The following is a 16,913-nucleotide window of genomic DNA, read 5'->3' as shown; positions in this document are numbered from 1 at the left end:
TTTATTTTCTTGGGCTCCAAAATCGCTGCAGATGGTGACTGCAGCCATGAAATTAAAAGACGCTTGCTCCTTGAAAGAAAAGCTATGACCAACCTAGACAGCATATTAAAAAGCAGAGACATTACTTTGCCAACAAAGGTTTGCATAGTCAAAGCTATGGTTTTTCCAGTAGTCATATATGGATGTGAGAGTTGGACCATAAAGAAAGCTGAGAGCCAAAGAATTGATGCTTTTGATCTGTGGTGTTGGAGAAGACCCTTGAGTGTCCCCTGGACAGCAAGGAGATCAAACCAGTCAATCCTGAAGGAAATCAGTCCTGAATATTCATTGGAAGGACTGATGAGGAAGCTGAAGCTCCAAAACTTTGGCCACCTAATGGGAAGAACTGACTCATTTGAAAAGACCCTGATGCTGGGAAAGATTTAATGAAAGGAATGACAGAGGATGAGATGGTTGGATGGTACCAATGACTCAATGGACCTGAGTTTGAGCAAGCCTCAGGAGTTGGGGAAGCCTGGTGGGCTGCAGTCCACAGGGTCACAAGGAGTTGGACATGACTGAGCAACTGAACTGAACTGACTGAATGTTCATGGCAGAGTTATTCACAATGGTTAAAAGGTGGGATGCAACTTCACATATCCACAAGCAGACAAATAATCAAAATGTGGGAAGTATATACATTGGAATATTATTCAACCCTAAAGGGATGAATTCAGACACACACTACAACATGTATGAACCTTAAAAACATTATGCTAAGGGCAATAAGCCACACACAGGAGGGCAAATACTCTATTATTACACTTATATGAAGAGCCAACAATAGGCAAATTCATACAGAGTGGAATAGAGGTTACTGGGAGTGGGAGGAGGGTGGAATGGTGAATTACTGTTTAATGGTATATGGTTTGTGTTTAGAATGATGAAAAACTCATAGAAATGGATGGTAGTAATGGTTGCACAACACTGTGAATATACTTAAAGCCACTGAATGGTACACTTAAAAAAGGTTAAAATGGTAAATTTTGTTATATGTATTTTACCACAATTTTAAAAAACGTATATGCAACATATGATGAATCTTTTTCTTTTAAACCCAGGGAAGAAAATTGAAACCCTTTAAAAGCATCAAAGTGGGACTTCCCTAGTGGTCCAGTGGCTAAGACTCCAGGCTCCCAATGCAGGGGCCCCAAGTTCAATCCCTGGTCAGGGAACTAGATCCCATATGCTGCAACTAAGACCTGGTGCAGCCAAATAAATAAATAAATAATAAAAGCATCAGCGTGGCAGAAGGCAATATAATCTACCACCAAGAACACTACCGTCAGAGGTTTGAAGTCACTAGAGTTCCAAAAAACATCTTTTTCTTTTTTTAACTTCCTGATTTCAAACTCTACCAAAAAACATCTTCTATTCCAACTTCTTTTATAAATTTCAGTCTTGCCATTTCTAGGTAGCTAAAACCAATTGAAAACAAAAATGTCGTTTTCCTTGAGAATACACAGAAGAAAAAAGTTAACACATTTATAGCAAGAAATAAAAACCAGAAGAAAAGTCACCGCAGTAGTTGAGTAACTCTCTAAGCAGTTGGTAATTTTATTTAGTGTATATCTCTAGATGGTAGGTGATTTTTCTTTTCTTTATATCATTCTGCATTTTCTACTTTTTTCATAACACACATTCATCTAAATGGTACTATGTAAGTCAGAATCCTAAGAGTCATCTGATAGTTCTCTATCCCTCTTGTATTCCAAAAATTAACAGTCATATGGATTTTACCTGCTAAATATCTCTCAGATCCATCTATTTCTCCCCAGGCTCACCGATAGCAGCCCATACAATCTGCCCATACTGCTACAGCAGCCCGTTAACTGGTCTCCATGAACCCACGCTTTTTCTCTCCATGCCTTTTTCCACCATGCAGGGATCATTTCTAAACACAAATCTCACTGTGTCCTCCTCCCATGCCCACTTGCTCAAAACTTTACTTTTAGGAGAAAAACAAAAAACATTACTTCAGCATATACATAAGACCCAGCACAGTGCAGCTTCAGCATGAGCTGAAGTCTCGCCCTTGCTCTTCTTTCTCTCCCTCTACTCTGGCAATAGGGTCTTTACACAGATTACCCCTTTTGCCTATAACGTTCTTTCCTCCCCCTCTTCACCTGATTAATTCCTACTCATCCTTACTACCACAATTCAAGCATCTCCTCTTCACGAAGGTCCTTCTTTCCTTAATTTCCCCAGGTCAGCCATAGCAGCTACTGTAAACTCTTAGGGCGTCCCTGGTGGCTCAGTGCTAAAGAACCCACTGCCAATGAAGGAAACACGGGTTGGATCCCTGGGTCGGGAGGATCCACTAGAGACAGAAATGGCAACCCATTCCAGTATTCTTGCCTAAAAAATCACATGGATAGAGAAGCGTGAATGCTACAATCCAAGAGGCTGCAAGAGTCGACATGACTTAGCAACTAAACAATAGAATCTCCTAGCAGTAAGCACATTTCCTTTGCAGGCTTTGTTAGAAATATAACTTTACATGGTTATAAATGTTAACACTCTCTCTCACTCAGGTTTTTGATAGCTTTTCACATTTAAGAACCATTTTCAAAAAAGAATTGTCTTCATTGCAGACAATAGAAATCATGCAGCTAACTGCCCACCAGACCACTCACTTGAAAGGCTCAAAAGCACTTCATGCACAACATGTCCAAAATGAAACCATTTCTACCCACCCCAAATAGGTCCTCCTCTAATCTTCCCTATTTTGCTGAATGACACCAAGATCTTCCTCATGGCACAAAAGCAAGAAACCTTCAGCACCTTTTCTACCTCACCTCCTCCATTTCAAACACACTATGTCCTGATTATTCTGTCTCCTAATTATATCTTGGCCCATTTTTTGGAGAAGGAAATATCTTCCTTCTCCAAAAGGATACTTCCAAAGTATCCTTTTTTTTTTTTCTCCAGAATTTTTATTGTATTTCATTTTTTTAATTTCAATCATTTATTTTTTAATGGAAGGATAATTGCTTTACAGACACTCCAATATTCTTGCCTGGACAATTCCATGGACACAGGAGCCTGGGAAGCTATAGTCCATGGGGTCACAGAGTTGGACACGACTGAGCGACTAACACTTTCACTTCATTTTCATCCATTTTTCACCCTTCGCAACTCCACATCTCTAGGCCAGAGATCATAATCATCTCTTTCTTGGCTGACTACAATAGCCTCTAACTGATGTCTCTCTAACCACTCTTGCCCTAACAATCCACTTCATCCTGGTGACAATATACCCCTCCTCCCACTCCAATGCAAAACTGAACATTCCTAGGTAAATCCCTTCAGCAGCTTCCTAAAGCTTTTAGGCTGATGAAACTCAAAATAATTAACAAGCCACACATAAATCTATCCCTCCAAACTCCTTTGTTGCCACTTTCTCCTCCCTGTCCGGTGTACATCACAGAACACACATGACATTCTGAATACACACGGACAAATTAAACTACAGATACGGTAAAATCACTCCCTCCATTATTCAACCCTCTTGGTCAGAACAGATACACATCGAATCAATAAAGCCACTTCTTTGCTAGGAGCTCCCTATACAGGCAACGGGTTCTTAACTAAATCTACCCCATTCCTCAGAGTTTAACTGAGTGTCAGCCCTTACCTGGCATCAGCCTTGTCACTCTCTTCTCTCCACACTTTTCTCTTTCTGGCTCATTCTGCTGTAGCCACACAGGCTTCCTCGTCGTTTCTCTACCAAGTCTGGCACACTCCTGCCTCAGGGGTTCTGTACTTGCTGTCTGGTCTGCACGAGTTGCTCTTCCCCCAGAAATACATACATGCAAGGTACCCTCAGCTTGTTCAGGTCTTTGATCAAACCTCACTTTCTTACTGATACCTTTTCTGCTAAGTGCCAAGTTGCTTCAGTCGTGTCCAACTCTGGGCGACCCCATAGACGGCAGCCCACCAGGCTCCCCCGTCCCTGGGATTCTCCAGGCAAGAACACTGGAATGGGTTGCCATTTCCTTCTCCAATGCATGAAAGTGAAAAGTGAAAGTGAAGTCGCTCAGTCGTATCCAACTCTTAGCGACCCCATGGACTGCAGCCTACTAGGCCCCTCCGTCCATGGGATTTTCCAGGCAAGAGTACTGGAGTGGGGTGCCACTGCCTTCTCCGACCTTTTCTGAGTACCCCCATTTAAATGAGCAGCGAGTGAACCCTTTGTCTCCTTTAGTTGCTTCAGTCTTCTTCAGAGAACTTGCCCATCTGACATTCCATATATTTTACTTTTTAAAATTTGCCTTGCCAGTAAGCTTCATGAGGGAAAATACTTTGTCTATCTTTTTCACTGCGATATCCCAGAGCCTAAAGTAGGACCTGGAGAGTAGGTAAGCAATAAGTGTTTTTTGGTTGAAAGCACAATGGAACTCTTACACTGTCCAGGGCACTTAAAACACAGAACTCTCATTCTTGATAAGCAGCCCCCATCTTGAGTCTCTAAAAGGTTCAGGCCTAGGACTGAACCTTTTTCTTCCGGGTTACCCAAGTCAGTGCAGAACGCCAAAGTGGTAGACCTTCATTTAAGTAAGCTGACGCTTCCACTTTCTTTCATCTTTCCCATCTCCATGCTTCTGTTTCCTTGGTTCCTCCCGACCCTCAATATTCCTCTTCAACTATCACTCGTTACTTAATACATAATTCTGTAAAATAAATTCTGCTCTCAGAACTTTTAATTCCTTCTGCACAGATCCCTACCACTTCTAATTTCTATTTTCTCTCGTCTCCCTTTCTCATAAATCCGATTTTTTCCACAGTTCCGCCACTGCCAGTTCTCCATCTCTTCCACTCCTTTCACGTGCTCACCTTACCCACTCATATTGTTTTCCCGCCTCAGTTTTGGATCTCTCTAAACCGCCTCCGCCTAGGGGGTCTTTCCTTCTCAGTACCAGTCTCCATTCTATTTGCCAACTCCTCCCACCCATCCCCACCACACAGACGCCCCCGCGCACGCACGCACGCACACACACACACACACAATCAGGTCTCTCTCCCTAGATCCCAAAGCCAGCACCTCACAGGCCCAGAAACTGGGAATAGGGAACCTGGGTGCTACAAAGGTTAAGTGGACTCGCAACCCATATGAGTGATATTAAGTGACTCACCTCTGAAGTCAAAGTTCCTGCCAGACGACTAGTATAGTGCGGACCTCTACAACCCCAGAGTCTTAACCACCCGCTGCGCGAAGATCCTAGAAACGCAGATGTTACGCTCCCAGTGCGCCGCCATCTTGGGCCTCCATTCAGCCTCGTGATTGGACAGGTAATTATCGCGAGATCTGTAGCAGTTTCCGAAGAAAGAAGAAACTGTCGCGAGACCTGGAGTTTGCGGCTCTTTCTGTTAGAGGGAGGGGGGGCGTGCTAGCAAGTTTTTTCAGATTGTGTTAGTTTCGGGTGTACAGCATAGTGAAGCAGTTATCCATATAAATATATCCACTCTTTTTAAGATTTTTTTCGCATATAGGCCATTGCAGAGTATTGAGTAGCGGTCTCTGTGCTGTAGGTTCTTATTAGTTATCTATTGATTTTTTCTATAGTAGTGTAAGCCAGAGGTGGCAAGAATATACAGAAGAACTATACCAAAAAAAAAAAAAATCTTAATGACCCCAGATAACCTCAATGGTGTGATCACTCACCTAGAGCCAGACATCCTGGCATGCAAAGTCAAGTTGGCCTTAGGAAGCATCGCCACAAGCAGCTAGTGGAGGTGCTGGAATTCTTCTGTTGCTGCTAGGTTGTGTCCAGCTCTTTGTGACCCTATGGATTGCAGCACACCAGGCTTCCCTGTCCTTCACTATCTCCCTGAGTTAGCTCAAGTTCATGTCCATTGAGTCAATGATGCCATCCAGCCATCTTATCCTCTGTCATCCCCTTCTCCTCCTGCCTTCAATCTTTCTCAGAATCATGGTCTTTTCCAATGAGTTGGCACTTTGCATCAGGTGGCCAAAGTATTGGAGCTTTAGCTTCAGCATCCATCCTTCTGATGAATATTCAGGTTGAACCACAGTTCAAAGGCATCAATTCTTTGGTGTTCAACCTTTTTTATGGTCCAACTCTCACATCTGTACATGACTACTGGGAAAACCACAGCTTTGACTATACGTACCAAATCCTAAGAGATGATGCTGTGAAAGTGCTGCACTCAATATATTATCAAATTTGGAAAAGTCAGCAGTGGCCACAAGATTGGAAAAGGTCAGTTTTCATTCTAATCCCAAATAAGGGCAATGCCAAAGAATGTTCAAACTACTGGACAGTTGCACTCATTTCACATGCTAGCAAGGTCATGCTCAAAATTCTCCAAGCTAGGTTTCAACAGTACGTGAACCAAGAACTTCCAGATGTACGAGCTGGTTATAGAAAAGGCACAGGAACCAAAGATCAAATTTCCAACACCTGTTGGATCATAGAAAAAGTAAGAGAATTCCAGAAAAAAGTCTACTTCTGCTTCATATGCTAAAGCCTTTGACTGTATGGATCACAACAAACTGTGGAAAATTCTGAAAGAGATGGGAATACCAGGCCACCTGACCTGCCTCCTGAGAAACCTGTATGCAGGTCAAGAAGCAACAGTTAGAACCAGATATGGAACAACAGACTGGTTCCAAATTGTTAAAGGAGTACATCTAGGCTGTATATTGTCACCCTGCTTATTTAACTTATATGCAGAGTATATCACAAGAGATGCTGGGCTGGATGAAGCACAAGCTGGAATCAAGATTGCAGGGAGAAATATCAATAACTTCAGATATGCAGATGACACCACCCTTACGGCAGAAAGCAAAGAGGAACTAAAGAGCCTCTTGATGAAAGTGAAAGAGGAGAGTGAAAAGGCTGGCTTAAAACTCAGCATTCAAAAAAATAGATCATGGCATCCAGTCCCATTACTTGTCCCATTACGGCAAATATATGGGGAAACAATGGAAACAATGACAGACCTTTGGACTCTGTAATCACTGCAGATGGTGACTGCAGCCGTGAAATTAAAAGACTCTTGCTCCTTGAAGGAAAAGTTATGACCAACCTGCTGACCAACCTAGACAGCATATTAAAAAGCAGAGATATTTCTTTGCCGACAAAAGTCTGTATAGTCAAGGCTATGGTTTTTCCAATAGTCATGTATGGATGTAAGAATTGGACCATAAAGTAGGTTGAACGCTTAAATAAGAATTGATACTTTTGAACTGTAGCATTGGAGAAGACTCTTGAGCATTCCTTGGGCTGCAAGGAGATCAAACCAGTCAATCCTAAAGGAAATCAGTCCTGAATATTCATTGGGAGGACTAATGCTGAAGCTCCAATACTTTGGCCACCTGATGCAAAGAGCTGACTCAATGGGAAAGAGCCTGATGCTGGGAAAGATTGAAAGCAGGAGAAGGGGACAACAGAGGATTAGATGGTTGGATAGTATCACTGACTCAGTGAAGCCTCATGTGTTGCAGTCCGTGGGGTTGCAAAGAGTCGGACACAGCTGAGTGACTGAACAGCAACAAAATGTGTATATGTCAATCCCAATATCCCAGTTTGTTCCCCCTCTCTCTCTGCTGCTAAGTCACTTCAGTCGTGTCCAACTCTGTGCAACCCCATAGACAGCAGCCCACCAGGCTCCCCCGTTCCTGGGATTCTCCAGGTAAGAATATTGGAGTGGGTTGCCATTTCCTTCTCCAATGCATGAAAGTGAAAAGTGAAAGTGAAGTCGCTCAGTCATGTCTGACTCTTAGCGACCCCATGGACTGCAGCCCACCAGGCTCCTCCGTCCATGGGATTTTCCAGGCAAGAGTACTGGAGTCGGGTGCCATTGCCTTCTCCACAGTGACCATAAATTTGTTTTTTCCATCTGCAATGCTAATTTCTGTTGTGTACATAAATTTATGTGTACTGTATTTTTATATTCCACATTTAAGTGATATCATATTCTTTCTCTGACTTCATTATGACAATCTCTAGATCCATCTATGTTGCTGCAAATAACATTATTTTGTTCTTTTTATGACTGAGTAATAGTCCCTTGTGTATATGTACTAGTCTTCTTGTGTATCATTTTTAAAGCCTTCACTGAATTTGTTACAATATTGCTTCTGTTGTTTATGTTGTGGTTTTTTGGCCATGAAGCATGTGGGATCTTAGTTCCCTGATCAGGGATTAAATGCACACACTCTACATTGGAAGAAGTCTCAATCATAGAACCACCAAGGAAGTTCCCAACCTCTTCTGTATCCATTCCTCTGTTGATGGGCACAGGTTGTGTCCATGTCCTGGCTATTTTAAAAAGTGCTGCAATGAACACTGGGGGTGCATGTATCTTTTCAAATTAACTTTCTCTGGATATATGCCTAGGAGTGGGATTGCTGGATCATATTGTAACTCTATTTTTAGTGGGTTTTTTTTCTTTTAGGAACTTCCATACTGTTTTCCGTAGTGGCTGTACCAATTTACATTACCACCAACAGTGTAGGAGGGTTCCCTTTTCTCCACACCCTCTCCAGCATTTATTGTTTGTAGATGTTTTGATGATGGCCATCTGATACCTCATTTAGTTTTGATTTGCATTTCTTTAGTAATTAGTGGTGTTGATAATCTTTTCATGTGTGTGTGTGTGTGTGTGTTTGCCATTTGTATGTATCCTTTAGAGAAATGTCTATTTAGATCTTCTGCCCATTTTTTGACTGGGTTGTTTGGGTTTTTTTATATTGAGATGTTTGTATCTTTTGAAAATTCGTTTTACTTTTCAACTCGGCTTTACTAATTTTTACCCTCTGGTAAGTAGAGTGAGCATTCGTCCCCCCATTTTACAATTGAGACAAAAAGATAAATGGCTTTCAAAAGGCATGCAGCTAGTAACAAAACTAGGGTCAAAGCCTGAGCTTCTGGACCCCTACCTAGCACCTCTTTCTTTTGAAAAAAGCATTCTTGGGCCCTAGTAATTAATGTGAAAGCTTCTGGCAAACTGTTGTATTAATAATACAATTGAGAAAAATAGTGAAGACTTCAGCTTCATGCATAGCTGAATGTACCAGTTGTCACTAGAGGAGAGGTGAGGAAGTGCTTTCATTATTTGTCGTGTAACAAAACACCCCAAAACATAAACTTTTTAACACCAAAAACACTTTATATTGGGGTATAGCTGGTTAACAATGTTGTGATACTTTCAGGTGAACAGAGAAGGGACTCAGCCACACATATACATGTATCCAGTATCCCCCACACCTCCTCTCCCATCCAGGCTGGCACAGAACATTGAGCAGAGTTCCATGTGCTATACAACAGATTGTTCTTGGTTATCCACCAACAATAACCCTGGTTTTCCTGGTGGCTCAGTGCTGAAGAGTCGACCTGGCAGAGCAGGAGACATGAGTTCCATCCCTGATCCAGGAAGATCCCACATGCCAGGAAGCAAGTAGGCCTGTGCATCACAACTATTTGAGGCTGTGCTCCAGAGCCCAGGAATAGCAACGACTAAAGTCTATCTACCCTAGAGCCCGTGCTCTATAACAAGAGAAGCCACTGCAATGACACACCCATGCAAGGCAACTAGAGAATAGCCCCCACTTGCCCACAACTAGAGAAAGCCAGTGCACAGCAACGATGACCCAACACAGCCGTAAATAAATAGAATTGTTTAAAAAAAAAACAAACCACTCCAGCATTCTTGCCTGGCAGATCTCATTCATAGAGGAGCCCGGTGGACTACAGTCCACGGGGCTGCAAAAGAGTCAGACACAACTTAGCAACTAAACAACAACAACAAATCGATCTTAAAGAAATTCAAATTAAAATATCATCATAAATATTTTATCTAAGGGAACTGGATTGGTTGTAAATGGAGACCAGTTAGGTAGAACACGGTAATGCAGCCATGAAAACAGTGTTCTTAGAATGTTTTAAAATGTTGTGGGAAAAATGTTTATGTTCTAGTGTTAACTGTGGAGGAAAAGGGATTATCAATAGCCTGGGAAATCAACTGTGAAAAATGTGTGTATGTATATAAATAAAACTAGAAAGAAGCATAACTGAAAATAAAAACAGTGAGAGTTTAAAAAAAAAAAGTTTTAAAACAACCATGTAATTAGCTCACTATTAAATCTAGTCTGGGATTAGCCCTGCCATTTTTCTGCTGGCCTTACTGTAGGTCATAGCATCAGCTGGGGACTGGTTCAACAAGAATGATTGGGCCTCTGTCTTCCTGCAGACTTAAATTCTCTCCTTCTCCATGTGACTTTTCCACATAATCTGTCCAACACAATAGCCAGATTTCTTACATGTTGGATTGCGTGTGTACATGCTGAGTTGCTTCAGTCATGTCCAACTCTTTGCGACCCTATGGCCTATAGCCCACTATGCTCCTCTGTCCATGGGTTTCTCTAGGCAAGAATGCTGGAGTGGGTTGCCATGCCCTCCTCCAGGGGATCTTCCTGACCCAGGGATCAAACCCGTGTCTCCTGTGGCTCCTGCATTTCAGGTGGATTTTTTTTTTACCTCTGAGCCACCAAGGAAGCCCCCCATGGTGGCTTTCCAAAAAAGGCAAAAGTGGAAGCTGCAAGATAGCCTCAGGACTGGTGCTTTCCCATATTCAATTGGTTAAAGCAAATCAAAGGGCCAGCCCAAATTCAGGAGTAGGGGACTGTGTCAGGGTATCTTCCAGTACTGGAAGGTATGGTTCACTGGGTCCCCTGGTGGAACAGAATACTACAGAAAGTTTTATGTCTTTAGTTGGTAGTGACTTTTTAATTTTAAATTATCTAGTGCTTGCTTCTGGAAAGGTAAAAACAGAAGATGGCCTTGGAGGTATGACTAGTAAAGTTGAAAGTGGATTGCTGGTGAATTTCTCTGTTAGCATCACACAGATTGCCAGCTCCTCTGTGGGTCAAACCAGAAAGATCATAGCTCTGCAGACAGGGATTTAAATTAAAGCCTTAATTCTGCCCCCACCGCTTACTAACCCTTTGATTATGGATAATTCAAACTATTCAAGCCTTGATTTGCTCATTGTGCAAATCTCACAGGGTTGCTGTGAGAAGTAAATTAAAATATATATATAAAACATTTAGCACAGGGACTTCCCTGGAGGTCCAGTGACTATTTATCTCCCCCCTCAACCCTTACCCCCACCACACAGCTTGGGGAGTTTTGGTTACCTCACCAGGGATGAAACCCAGGCCCCTGGCAGTTGAAGGGCGGAGTCCTAACCACTGGGTTGTCAGGGAATTCCATATATCGTTAAAAAATAAAAACCGTATTAGAGCAACAGGTCTTATGTAGGCATGTACATCAGAATCCAGGGAAAGCTTTTTTTTAAATCCATATACTTTGATCCCATTCCAGGAAATTCTAACCCAGTGTGTCTGAGGTGTGACTGACAGCAATATTCTGCACAGATATTCTTAAAAATCTCCACAGGTATGCTGTGTACCTTTGGTTGAGAATCGCTGTTTTTAGATAAACCTCTTGAGCTCCTAAATATCCTATATATAAACCTAATGTCCTGGGACTTACCTGGTGGTCTAGGGGCTAAGACTTCATGCTCCCAGTGCAAGTGGCCTGGATTTGATCCCTGGTCAGGGAACTGGATTTCACAACTAAGAGTTGGGATACCAAAACTAAAGATCCTGAGTGCTGCAACTAAGACCCAGCACAGCCAAATAAATAAATATAAATATTAAAGCTAATGTCCTACCAAGTTTTGGCTCCCTGAGTGCAAGTCCTATGTCTCATTCATCAGCTCACCCTCCTCCCCAAGTACATAGCCCTATAAAGGGTTGGCAAGTACACCTGCATTGAATCAAGCTTGAACTGGTATTAAATGACAACTTTGCTCTATTTTAATATCTTTACCAACATTCCACCTACTATTGACTGTAGTCACCAGTCCAGGGCCCCCTCTTTGCACCCTGCAGCCCTGAAATCTGCAGCAGGCAAAAGGAAAAGCAGGAGGAATGCCAGCCCTCCTGGCATCAGTTGCTACAAGCCTGGTGCAGGAGCTCTAGGAAGGCTGGCCTCAGAAAGCAGGCAAGGCTGGGTTCCACCTAACTTCTGGCTCTGAACCTCGTTTTTCTCACCTGTGAAATGAGAATTACAGCATTAGCCATACCTACTTCCCAAGGATAGTGTGAGGCTCAGAAGAGGGAAGAGCAATGAGTGTGCTCTGACATTGTCCACCAGCACACAACACTTAGACCAGTGTGTTAAAAAGCAGAGATATCAGTTTGCTGACAAAGGTTCACATAGTCAAAGCTGTGGTTTTTCCAGTAGTCACGTGCGGGTGTGAGAATTGGACCGTGAAGAAGGCTGAGCACTGAAGAATTGATGCTTTTGAATTGTGTTGCCAGAGAATACTCTTGAGAGTCCCTTGGACAGCAAGGAAATCAAGCTGAGGGGAGATAGACTCCAGGTTAGACATTTACAACTGGCCTCCTTTTTGCATTTCAGGAGGCATGAAGAAGTGGGCTTCAAGCTGGATACTTAACAGTTGTTAGCATTTCCTGAGACAAGAGATAGATGGGCTCCAGTTAAGGCATTTACAATTAGCCTCCTGTTTGACCTCCAAAATGGATGTAACAACAGAAACAGGGTAAATAGCCAGTGTTTGTCTCTTGTAAACACATTAAGGTAGTAGTCATAGCAAGGACAAAGAGGGGCAAAACCCTGTTTGAGTAAAGGATTAAGGGCTCTCCACCCCTCCCTCTTTGGGGACAAGGAAGACACTATACACATGCAGAAAGATGCCCTGTAGGTAAAAAGTCAAGGGATAATGCCAGGCCATCAGGAGTCTTGCTCCTCCCAGAAGCCTTCACTTCATGATCCATCTTGGCAGAGGGGTGCATGCACACCCAGAAGAGGATCCCAGGGGAAAAGAAGCCAGCTAATTGGCCTGAAGGAAGACAAAGGCCCAGAAGAACTGACCTGTATAAATGCCTTAACAGCCTCTTTACGGTGCTCCTCCTCACTCCTCAGGGTATGGAGGGGACATCCATACCCTTTCTCTCCAGGTGTGCATCTTTGTCTTGCTTCTGTCTTAACAAATTGTTTCTCCATGTGCTCTCCCACTTGTCTGCTATGTGTCTAGAAATAAACTTTGTACCTGCATTTACAGTTTTGCCTCCATGATAAATGCATTTTTCACTGGGGACAAAGATCCAGGGGAAAATAGCTTCTAGCCTCTAACCCTGGCTAGGATTCTGGCTTTTCATCCAGGCTCAATTCAGTCGCTCAGTCGTGTCCGACTCTTGCAACCCCATGGACTGCAGCATGCCGCTTCCCTGTCCATCACCAACTCCCAGAGCTTGCTCAAACTCATGTCCATCGAGTCGGTGATGCCATCTAACCATTCCGGCTACCCAGGTTCAATTCCTGGGCAGAAAAGTAAGATCACACTTTACACCACTGCTCATTACTGCCTCGCCATTGATCAAAATGAGTCAATCCTAAAGGAAATCAACCCTGAATATTCACTGGAAGAACTATTGCTGAAGCTGAAGCTGCAATATTTTGGCCACCTGATGCGAAAAGCCCGATTCATTGGAAAAGATTCTGATGCTGGGAAAGATTGAAAGCAAAAGGAAAAGGGAGCGGCAGAAGATGAGATGCTCCAGGAAACAGTGGGGGACAGAGGAGCCTGGCCTGTTGCAGGCCATGGGGTCACAAGGAGTCAGACACGACTTTGCCACTGAACACCACCACCACACACGTAAGGGAGTGTAGTAGCTCTTAGTACTTCTGAGCCAGGGTCGCTGCCACAGTCCCTCCACCTCTGCTTCTGGAGTCCCAAGGGTGGGATATGCCTCCCAGCAAAGGCAGTTCAATCAGGCAACCATTATGTACTCAACCACCAACTGCGGAGAGGTTACCCTGTGCCAGGCACTGGAGATGTGGAAATAGACCAGGCCTGCTCTCAAGGAGCCCCGAGGTCTCTGCTGAAGCGCAGAAGAGGGACACAGTTTTGATCCTGTGTGCACTGTTTAAAACGAAATAAAAACAACTTCGAAAACAATCGCAGACCAGTGGAAGAGACAAGTGAGTAATCATAGCCTTGTGAACAGGGAGGGTTCGCGCGGAGCCCAAAGCGTGGGCTTTAAGGGAAGGGCACCGAGCTCGGTCAAAGGCGTCTCGTGGAGGCGGGGCCGGCGGATTCCAACTCCCCTTTGGTTCGCTTAACCCTCTAATCCACACCCACCCCCCGGGTTCCTTCAGGTCCCCGCTTCCTCTGGCTCCTCGTCCCCGCCCGCCCACCTCCGGGTTCCGGTACCCTTCGCCCCGCGCCCTGGCATCCCCCAATTCCCTTCCGCCTCAGCCCGGTCCTCAAGTTCCTCCAGGCCCTTAAGCCCGGTTTTCCCTGAAGGCCGCACCGCGCTGCGCCGGGCGAAGGCCTCTGGTTCTCCCCGGCCTTCGCCGACCCCCGCCGCCCCGCCCGGGACCAGAAGGCCAGCAAGGCCGCAGACCACTGCCCGCATTTCTCCGCCCCACGGCTGCGCCTTCCTTGCCGCTGGGGCGGGGCTGCGGCCGCCCGCGTCTCTGGTTCTCAGCGCATCTCTCCCGGGGGCGGGTGGCCAGGCGGGGTGGGTAGCGAGACGAACTCACTCGAGGAAGGGCCTGGGAACCTGCCGCTGAGACAGCGCCCAGAAAAGATGAGCTAATGTTGCTTTTCTCTGAAATTCTCTCCTACCTGCTTTGCTTCATTAGGCTTAATTAAACTGCTCACTCTGGCTTGGAGGGGCGTTCCCATTCGTCCGCGTTCAAGAGGCTGTCCTCTGCTAATATTAAACAGCTGATCTAAGTGTTTATTACGGCCAGGCGCTGTGTCTGGGGCTCCAAAGACGTTCTCTCTTCTCCTTCACAAGCACCTAATGAGATGGGGACTGTGATTGCCCCATTTTAGAGAGGAGGAAGACTAAGAATTCTGCAGAAGTTGCGGCAGTAAGTTAGTGGTGGGACCAGAGCTGGAATCCCAGACTATTTGGCTCTCAGGCATCTATTTACCTCCACGATGTGCTGTCCCCACAGCACCTCTCCAGAGCTTCTGAGCAAGGGTCTTGGAGCAAAGTGGGTTTGCGGCCCTTGAGGAATGGAAGTAAAATGTGCACACTGGGTAGTTTTTGTTTTTAAGTACCTTCAACTCAAAACACATCTTTTTTTTAATTGTTTAAGGCAGTTGGAATTGGATGTTACAATTGAACGTGTCCTTATTGAGACCGAATTTACATAAAGCTATTTGACCATTTTAAAGTCTGCAGTTCAGTTTTTATTATATTCACAGTATTGCACATCCATTACCAGAACATTTTCATCACCCCCAAGAGAAACCACATAACCCTTAAGCAGTCACTCCTCACCTCCCTCTGCCCCTAGCCCCAGGCAACCACTAATATACTTTCCATCTCTATGGATTTGCCTATTCTGGAAATTTCATATAAATGGAATCATACAATATGTGACCTTTTGTGTCCAGCATCTTTCTTTTAGGGTAATATTTTCAACATTTATCCATGTTGCAGCAGGTATCAATACTTCATTCTGTCTTATGGCTGAATAATACTATTCCACTATACAGATATATCACTTTTCACTTTCATGCATTGGAGAAGGAAATGGCAACCCACTCCAGTATTCTTGCCTGGAGAATCCCAGGGACGGGGGAGCCTGGTGGGCTGCCGTCTATGGGGTCACACAGAGTCGGACACGACTGTAGCGGCAGCAGCAGCATACAGATATATCACATTTTACTTACCTATTCATCAGTTGATGGACATTTGGGTTGTTTCTATGTTTTGGCTATTGTGAGTAGTACTGAACTATTCCTGCACAAGATTTTGTCTGAATACCTATTTTCAGTTCCATTAAAATGGAGATGCAATGATAAAGACATAAAGTCTCTCTTAATAATTGTATAGCATTCTACTGGAAAGATGTACTGTAATGAAACTGGGTCTCCACCAAAAGGCAGCCGTTTGCAGCTTCTCTCCACTGTAAACAGGGGTGGGATGCTCATCTGGACCACACAGATGCTACAATTTAAGTGTTCTTATCCCTGCTGCCCTGGGGTACAGTGGGAAGTAGAAGGGTCATGAGAAGATGGGATTTAACTCTTTATTTTTAAAAATATTACATATTTATTTAGTTGGGACTTCCCAGGTGGCGCTAGTGGTAAAGAACCCACCTGCCAATACAGGAGACATAAGAGACAGGGACTCCATCCCTGGTTTGGGAAGATCTCCTGGAGGAGAGCATGGCAACCCAATTCTCCAGTATTCTTGCCTGGAGAATCCCGTGGACAGAGGAGCCTGGTGGGCTACAGTCCATGGGGGTCGCAAAGAGACATTACTGAAGCGACTTAGCACAGCACAGCATTTATTTAGTTATTTATTTGGTTCCACGTGGTCTTAGTTCTGGCGTGTGGGATGGAGTTCCCTGACCAGGAGTCGAACCCGGGTTCCCTGCATTGGGAGTGTGGTGTCTTAGTCACTGAACCACCAGGGAAGTCCCTCAACTCATTTTTTCTGGAGGAGGTATTGAGAGAGTGTCTGAACTTGCCTAGAGATGACCTTGGCTTGACCTCCCTGATGGCAGTGCTTACAGCAGCGGCTCTGAAACCTCAATGTGCATATAGATCACCTGGGGAACTTGTTACAGAGCAGGTTCCTGAGCTGAACCCCAGAGAATCTGGTTCAGGAGGAGGAGGGCTCTGAGAATCTGCTTTTTTAAATGACTTTTTTTGTATTTTTTTACTTTTATTGGGGTATAAAATACCTCAGTGTTACGAATCACAGCTGACTTACAATTTTGGGTTAGTTTCAGGCGTACAGCAAAGTGAATCACTTGCACCTGTACATATGCCCGCTCTCGCTTAGATTC

At 44.2% G+C, this 16,913-nt stretch overlaps 1 protein-coding gene across 3 annotated transcripts in view; it reads right to left on the bottom strand.

The window, feature by feature from the left end:
- METTL16 (methyltransferase like 16) overlaps positions 1-5,309 on the bottom strand; it is a 69,370-nt gene extending 64,061 nt beyond the window's left edge. For all 3 annotated transcript variants that reach the window (XR_827156.1, XR_827157.1, XM_010861311.1), the window contains exon 1: positions 5,175-5,309. The gene's annotated coding sequence lies outside the window, so the exon portion shown is untranslated. The remainder of the gene's footprint in view (positions 1-5,174) is intronic.
- Positions 5,310-16,913: the final 11,604 nt, after the last annotated feature.

Source organism: Bison bison, unplaced genomic scaffold (assembly GCF_000754665.1).
Source record: "Bison bison bison isolate TAMUID 2011002044 unplaced genomic scaffold, Bison_UMD1.0 scf7180017864472, whole genome shotgun sequence".
In the NCBI taxonomy this organism is placed as follows: domain Eukaryota; kingdom Metazoa; phylum Chordata; class Mammalia; order Artiodactyla; family Bovidae; genus Bison; species Bison bison.
The sequence above is the reverse complement of the archived record's forward strand: the minus strand, read 5'-3'. Positions and strand labels throughout refer to the sequence as shown.